The sequence below is a fragment of the Acomys minous genome, assembly GCF_964271855.1.
Source record: "Acomys minous genome assembly, chromosome: 15".
Classification (NCBI taxonomy): domain Eukaryota; kingdom Metazoa; phylum Chordata; class Mammalia; order Rodentia; family Muridae; genus Acomys; species Acomys minous.
The window spans coordinates 82,098,457-82,106,170 of record NC_140497.1 but is presented as its reverse complement, the minus strand read 5'-3'; positions in this window follow the sequence as shown (position 1 = coordinate 82,106,170).

The following is a 7,714-nucleotide window of genomic DNA, read 5'->3' as shown; positions in this document are numbered from 1 at the left end:
CTGGAGACCCCATTCTACTGTGGTGCAGTACAGCCAACAAAGTCCAGACGGCTCTTCCTCTGGGAGCAGCAGCAGATCTGCATCCCAAGGGGTGAGGAAACTGCAGGCTCCGTGATGAAGAGAAGTGCCCAAGACACTGATGTGGTCTGTTCTTACAAAGCGTATATATGAAGTCTTATCACGTCCCACACATGACATGAATCAGTTTATTTTTTTTTAAATACAGGCAATAATTATACAAAATCAGATAAGCAAGTTAAGATGCTGTCTATGCTTTGTATACCTGAGGGGTGGGGGCTGCAATGCCTTTGTCTTTTAGGATCCCCATCTACTCTGGGACCTCTCGACCTCATCTTTACATGTCTCCCTTTTTAGTCACCTTCAAATACATAAATGAACTCACACTGGGAAAAAAAAATTTAACGTATGTACAAAGTGTGGGATTGCCTTCAGGTTTTGGAATCAGTTTCAGAAACAAAGTAGTTCACAATGGTGTGAATCCCTAAGTAAGAAAATGAGTCCTGGGGAAGGAATTCAGGTTAACAAAATAGGCCTCAAGGAAACTTCTTTCTTGCTTGCTTACTCTCTGTATTTTGGAATCACTTCTTACTGTGTACTCCTTGCTAGCTTCAACCTCAGGGAGATCAGCCTGCTTCCACATTCCAATGCTGGGACTGAAGGCAGCAGATCCCTTCCACCCTTTTTTGGGAAAACTACATGGTGGATATCCTTTCTAATGGACCCATTTCAAGTAAGGAACCACTGATCACAGCTTCTAACAGGATAGTAGGAAGAACTGTTAGCAAGGCCAAACACAGCCTTAAAATACGCCATCACAGCTGGGAGTGGTGGTGCAGGCCTCTAATCCCAGCACTCAGGAGGCAAAGACAAGCAGATCTCTGTCAGATAGGTGCCAGCCTGGCCCTACGGAGTGAGTTCCAGGTCAACCATGACTTTTCCTTTTTTCTTTTAGGTTTTTTTCTTTTGGTTTTTTCAGACAGGTTTTCTCTGTGTAGCCCTGGCTGTCCTGGAATTTGCTCTACAGACCAGGCTGGCCTTGAACTTAGGACTCTACCTGCCTCTGTCTCCACCGTCCTAGGATTAAAGGCCTGTGCCACAGTGGGCTGGAGAGATGGGTAAGTGGTTAATGACGCTGGTTGCTCTTCCAGAAGTCCTGAGTTCAATTCCCAGCAACCACATGGAGGCTCAGGACCATCTATAAAGGGATCTGATGCCCTCTTCTGGCGTGTAGGTGTACATGCAGACAGAGCACTCCTACATTAACATAGTGTGTGTGTGTGTGTGTGTGTGTGTGTGTGTGTGTGTGTGTGTGATTTTTAAAAAATGCTTAGCTAGCAGTGATGCCACATGACTTTGAGCAGCGGCAGGTGCTCACCTGTGGTGTTGGCAAGTGGCATGTAGCAGTTTGAAGAGAAAAGATGAGGGTGTGGCGGTCCAGAGCAGACAGATGGAGAGAAATGCTTTGGGGCGCAGCAGCTTGGCAGAGACTGCTGGCTACATCTTCTGTTGACAGAGATTGGTATAGCCCCCAAGACCCTTAAACCCTAAACAGCCTGGAGAAGTAAACCTCTCCCCTGCTTACTGGCATGTTCACACTGGCTTGCTCAGCCTGCTTTCTTATAGAACCCAGGACCACCAGCCCAGGGATAGCACCAACCCCCATTGCCTGGGCCCTCCCCCATCAATCACTGAGTGAGAAAATGCTCTGCCTACTGCTCAGTCTTATGGGGGCATTTCCTCAATTTAGGTTTCCTCCTCTCAGGTGACTCTAGGCTGTGTCAAGTTGACATAAGTAACTAGCACAGTGCAGGAACATGTGAAAGGGCAGCAGTGCCCATGCGTGACTTGTTGGCGGGGGATCTTCATACATGCTGCCAACCTGTCAAGACTAGCTTTGTTTTCCCAGTGTGGTCAGTTCGGCTCTCATATCCAGACCCAAGCCTTCTTATTCATTCTTCAGTGTTCCTAACCTCACCATTGTCAACCTATCATTTAATTTGAAATCTTCATTGGACCATTTGCACACATGATGCCAGTGGCCCTCAGTCCCCACTGCTTAGAATATGACAGAACTGCGTGACAGAGACCAGATCACAGATTCCAGGCAGGAAGCTCAGCTTTCTCTTTAGGGGCAACATTGGCCCCTTCTGGCAGGAAAAAAAAAGCATTCTAGCAGAACTTGCTATTCAACACACTTTTTATTCCTGTTTCTTCCTCCTCAAAATGGAGTTGCAGGTTTTCTCAGGGCATTCCAGACTCAGTATCCATGGAGACAACCCATAACCTACTCCCAATTGGATTGGACAAAGGACCTGATATTATCATACCTCAAGAATTTGAAATGAAGCAGATGCTCAAGACTTCTTAGGATAATTTCCTCAATTTCTCTATCTTCAATTAATAAAATAAAAATACACCATCAAGAAAATACAATTTTTCAAGCCACAGAGATAAAATAAAGAACAGTAAAACAAAACCCCTAGATGTTAAAATCTAGACATTGACTGTTCAGCCTGACGCAAAGACTTCTGATACATTATACAAACATTTACAACGTTACTTACAATAATTCTTGGTGCCAGAGTCCAAATGACCAATCTCAAGAGAGACAAAGAGTATAAAATTCAACTGGTTGCTAATGCTTGGGATCTAGTCTGGTATTTCTGGATTTCTTGGCCTCTTAACCAGAGAATTAAAAATAATAGATCACATAAATGTGCAATAGAAGCAGACACTTTTATTTGGAAAAATGATAGTGTAGGTTCCAGAAGGACACACAATAATGCTGACACAGAGCCCCATAAGTGATGGTAGGGAAGGGCCATGATTATTGTTCATCACTTCCTTTTGTGGGATTCCGGAGGAGGAGGAGCAGGCTGTTGAAGGAAGTAAATTTGAGTAGCTCCCTGTTCTGATTGATAGATTATCATGTATTCATTTTCCAACTGGGCATATTTCTTCCCATGTGCATCTGTTTTTATTTATTTATTTATTTATTTATTTATTGGTTTTTTGAGACAGGGTTTCTCTGTGTAGTCTTGGCTGTCCTGGACTCACTTTGTAGACCAGGCTGGCCTCGAACTCACAGCGATCCGCCTGCCTCTGCCTCCCGAGTGCTGGGATTAAAGGCGTGCGCCACCACACCTGGCCGTGCATCTGATTTTTATCATGCACACGACCAATAGGGCACAGCCAATACGGTGGTAAATATGGGATTCTTCTTAAAAGGTTGCTAGTGATAGCTTGCTTTCCTGGGCACACACTGCAAATCAGTTTGGGTCAGATAAGCTCTTTCATTTGTTATATTTGGATATATTGGGAATACACTTCAATAAAAACCTGTCTAAGTTTGACTGTCATTCAGAAATAAGAGTACATGTACTTTATGTAGGTGGGGACTCAAAAGGACTCTGAAGTTGCTAAACACATTGTTTAGAAAGGGGTGTGTGTGAATAGAAAGTGCTAAATTCTCTCCTGTGCTTTACCTGCCTCATGCTCCCTCAGATATTTTAGAAGGAAAAAAAAAGTCCTTGTGTACACAGATAAGCACTGGAGAATGCAGAAAAAGTTAGACACATAGCTTGTCTCTTCAAAGGAATGAGGTGCTTAGCTGGTTTTTGTTTTTTGTTTTTTCCAGAATGCTGGGGAAAATGTAGTTTACAACCTGGTGCTCCATTGCTATTTGATGAGATAGGCTCCACCAAATATCCGCCAAAATTTATGTTTTGCTTGTCCCAGACCCTTTCCGCCTAAATCTTGAGCATTACTTGTAGCCGTAGAACCCATCCTTACGAGTGATATCACTTCTACTTGCAATAGCCTATGTGACCCAAACCTACAGGCAGTTTTCCCACATTGCTAGCACAAATCCAGCTCTCTCCAATGTGATTTTATTTATTCCTGTGAAAGCTACCCAGCCAACAGAAGGTTTTCCAACATTACTTATGAACATTGGGAATCACACCGCTGTGAATTAATTAGTATCGTTGTAAGCGCTTCAAAGTAAAGAAGGCTTTCCCACATCTTTTACGTTTGTAAGGTCTCTCTCTAGGGTGAGGGTGTTAAGGCATGTTAAGGCAACTAGGGGACCTAAAGCCTTTCCCAAATTTCTTACACCCATAGACTTTCTCTCTGGTGTGAATTCTTATATGACTTTGAAGAGAACTGGAACAATGAAACGTTTTACTACAGTAATTACACACACAGAGCTCCTTAACAGTTCTTAATAGAGTTCTTTTTTTGTGGAGCTCGTGGAGCGTGCCTGGGGGGGGGGGGGTGGGCATCAGCATAGGAGCTAGCAAGATGGAGCATGTTCAAACTCTGGAAATCTCAAACTTAAGATTTAAAATCTCATCCTGAAAATGGAGGCTGTGGGGAAAGCTCTCTCCTTGTTTCCGTGCTTGCCTCAGGAGCACAAGACACACCCCAAAGTAGTTACAGGTGGTCAGTCACACCTGGTCTCCTGTTATTTTCCCCATGTAAATAGAGCGTCCTAGTCCCAGCCAATGAAATGCGTTCACCCCCTAAGCCCCGCCCATTGCCCAAGGTTTATAAAGTCCCTGATTCACAGGCCATAAAGTGCACCATCTATTTCATCAAAGGTCGTCTGAGACAGCTGTTTGTTCTGAACAGTAACGCTGGGGAAAGAAGGGCTCCCCTTTCCCTCTGAACAATTAATTAACCATCAGACTCCGAACATGACTGCAGGCAAGGCAGTCCCGCTGGACCATCATAGCCACCATAAAAGCTGTCATTGTTCGTGATGAGCCCCAAAAGCCATATAACACTCCGCGCTGGAGAAATCTTTTTCTCCCGCATCTCCAGCCGGATTGGAAATGCTGGGGGCAGGGACCTCACTCAGCTCCTTCCCAGAGTCCTTTTGCACCTGGAAAACAAAAGCGCTCAGACCTGCTTCCCGTAGAGAAGCACACATTTAGTCAGCAAAGTGTCTGGTGGTGTCAGGGCATTCCAAGGAACGCAGAATTACACTTTTCCTGGTTATAAAATGGAATGGCCAAAGTTTCTTCCACACTCTTTCCACACATAGGCATTAACTTCTCCAGCACTGACTCTTTCATGTGCTTGCTTGTAGGTAGGTGGGAAAAGCTAACTCTTCCGCATACTGCTTACATAAACAGGCGTTCTTTGCACAGTGACAGCATGTGGGCCTTTGCACAGTGACAGCATGTGAAGGAAGATTTTGTTCATTAATGACTTATCAGTAAAAATGTTGGTTCTGTTCTCTGTAAGAATTTTTGAAAACATTTGCATTGAATGTTCTGGAACTTGTTTTGAGCACAGCTACAATAAAAATGGTAGTATTGATGGGTGGCTATACTTTCTCCATGTGTGGCAAACACGTCTAAATATTCACTTTGGAGCCAGGCGGTGGTGGCGCATGCCTTTAATCCCAGCATTTGGGAGGCAGAGGCAGACGGATCGCTGTGAGTTCTAGGCCAGCCTGGTCTACAAAGTGAGTCTAGGACAGCCAAGGCTACACAGAGAAACCCTGTTTCGAAAAACCAAAAAAAAAAAAAAAATTCACTTTGATACCCAGTTTGTGCACAATTTTATTTTGTGTGTGTGTGTTTTAAGTTTTTCGAGACAGGGTCTCTCTGTGTAGCCTTGGCTGTCCTGTACTCACTTTGTAGACCAGGCTGGCCTCGAACTCACAGTGATCCGCCTGCCTCTGCCTCTCGAATGCTGGGATTAAAGGCGTGCGCCACCACGCCCAGCTCTTGTTGCACAATTGTAATAAACCATATTAATGACCAAAGTCATGTTGAGTATTGAGAACAACTTTTATGTCCACAAAGGAATATCTTAACATTTAAGTCATAGTCTAAAAAGAATTCTTAGTCTTGTTTACTATATACTTTATAGGCAAAGCTTATAAATAAGTCACTATTTCAACTTTAATAATATTGTTCACAAAACAAGACTGATATATACAAAATATGATAAAATATCATTTTGGGCATCATGATATTTCAGTTGTTTCCAGTACTAGAATACTTGGAATATTTAAGACTGCCGGGCAGTGGTAACACAAGCCTTTAATTCCAGCACTTAGGAGGCAGAGATAGGCAGATCTCTGAGTTCAAGCCCAGCCTGGTCTGCAGATCAAGTTTCAAGACAGTCAGGGATACATAGAAAATCCCTGTCTTGAACCAAAACAAAAAGTTACAGAAGCTGAACATGTTTGTAGTTTTAGAGAAATTTGTCTGAGTTTTAGCTGAGTTTGAAGCTTTATATATTTGTATCTTTTACTTCTTTGTAAAATATCCAATCCCACAATAAAACTTAAGGAACATAGCACATGGCTTTCTCTCTGAATACAAATTACCTTAGTTTTCTCTGAGAATTTTCTTTGTTTTGTTGTTGTTGTTTTTGGATTTTGGTTTTTGTGAGTCAGGGTCTAACTCCATAGTTCTGGCTGTCCTGGAACTTACTATGTAGATAAGGCTGGCCTCAAACCCACAGAGATCCAACCGCGTCTGCCTCCCATAGCTTTCTTGGGGATTTTCAATGTTTTGGTAGTACAGTTTGTTTCCTAAAATCAGGCCCAGAAAAAATAATTATGAAATATGACATCACAGCACTAGATGAAGCATTTTGTAGTTCATTTCAACTGTTGTTTGTCCATCTCCTCCCCTTGAGGTATGGCACCTGTGAGTTTGCTCACCGAGAAGGAGAGCCAAAACCAGAAGTTAAAACAACCAAGTGCTTCTTGACGTGGTGGCACATGCCTTTAATCCCAGCATTTGGGATGCATAGGTAAGTGAATCTCTGAGTTCAAGGCCAGCCTGGTCTACAGAGGGAGTTCCAAGACAGTCAGTGCTACACAGAAAAAAACCCTGTGTGCATATGTGGGAGAGGGGAGGCTACAGGAGATGACAAACAGGGCGAGAAGGGGGAGGGTTAAAGAGATAAGGACAGTTAAAAGTGATTGCTGCTCTCGCAGATGTTCCAAGTTTAGCTTCCAGCACCCACAATGAACAATTCAGAACTGCCTCTATTTCCAGCTTCATGGAATCAGATGCCTCTTACCTCCTGATTTTATATGCACAAGCCTACATGCACACATACACAGTGTTTACAAAAATAAGTCTAAAAAACTTACCCAAAGGGTCTCGTGTGAAGGCTTAGAGGGCAGAAGCAATTGGCATGAGACCTGAAGACTTCGCTCTGATCCCAGGCACTCCCATGAAGATGGAAGGAGAAAGCAAACATCTACCTCTACATACCTGCTGCAGCATGCACCAGTGCACACACACACAAAAATCATAATAAAATAACATTTTAAGGAGAAAAGCCTAATTAAGGGATAGGAAATTTACCCGAGTCATGGAATTAGGGTCTCGTGCTCGCGCTTGAGAGCAGTTCCTTTAGTTTATCATCTGTAGCTGGTGAAGGACCCTGGGGACAGGAGACTCTTCAAACAACGTTGTAAAGGCATAAAAGGGAAAATAGAGTAGGAAGGTAAAACAGGGCAAGGAAGGCAGGGGATACAGGAAGGGGAAACTAACACTGAAGGCCTCTTGAGAAGCCACATGGGCACCGAAGCTCCCGAGAAGAGATACACATACAAGAGGCATCTAAATGGAGTTAGCGCATAAAAGACAGCATCCCAACCTGACATCACAGGCTACCAAATCAAACCCCCAGGACCAAGAATGAGTTATGTCTTTTT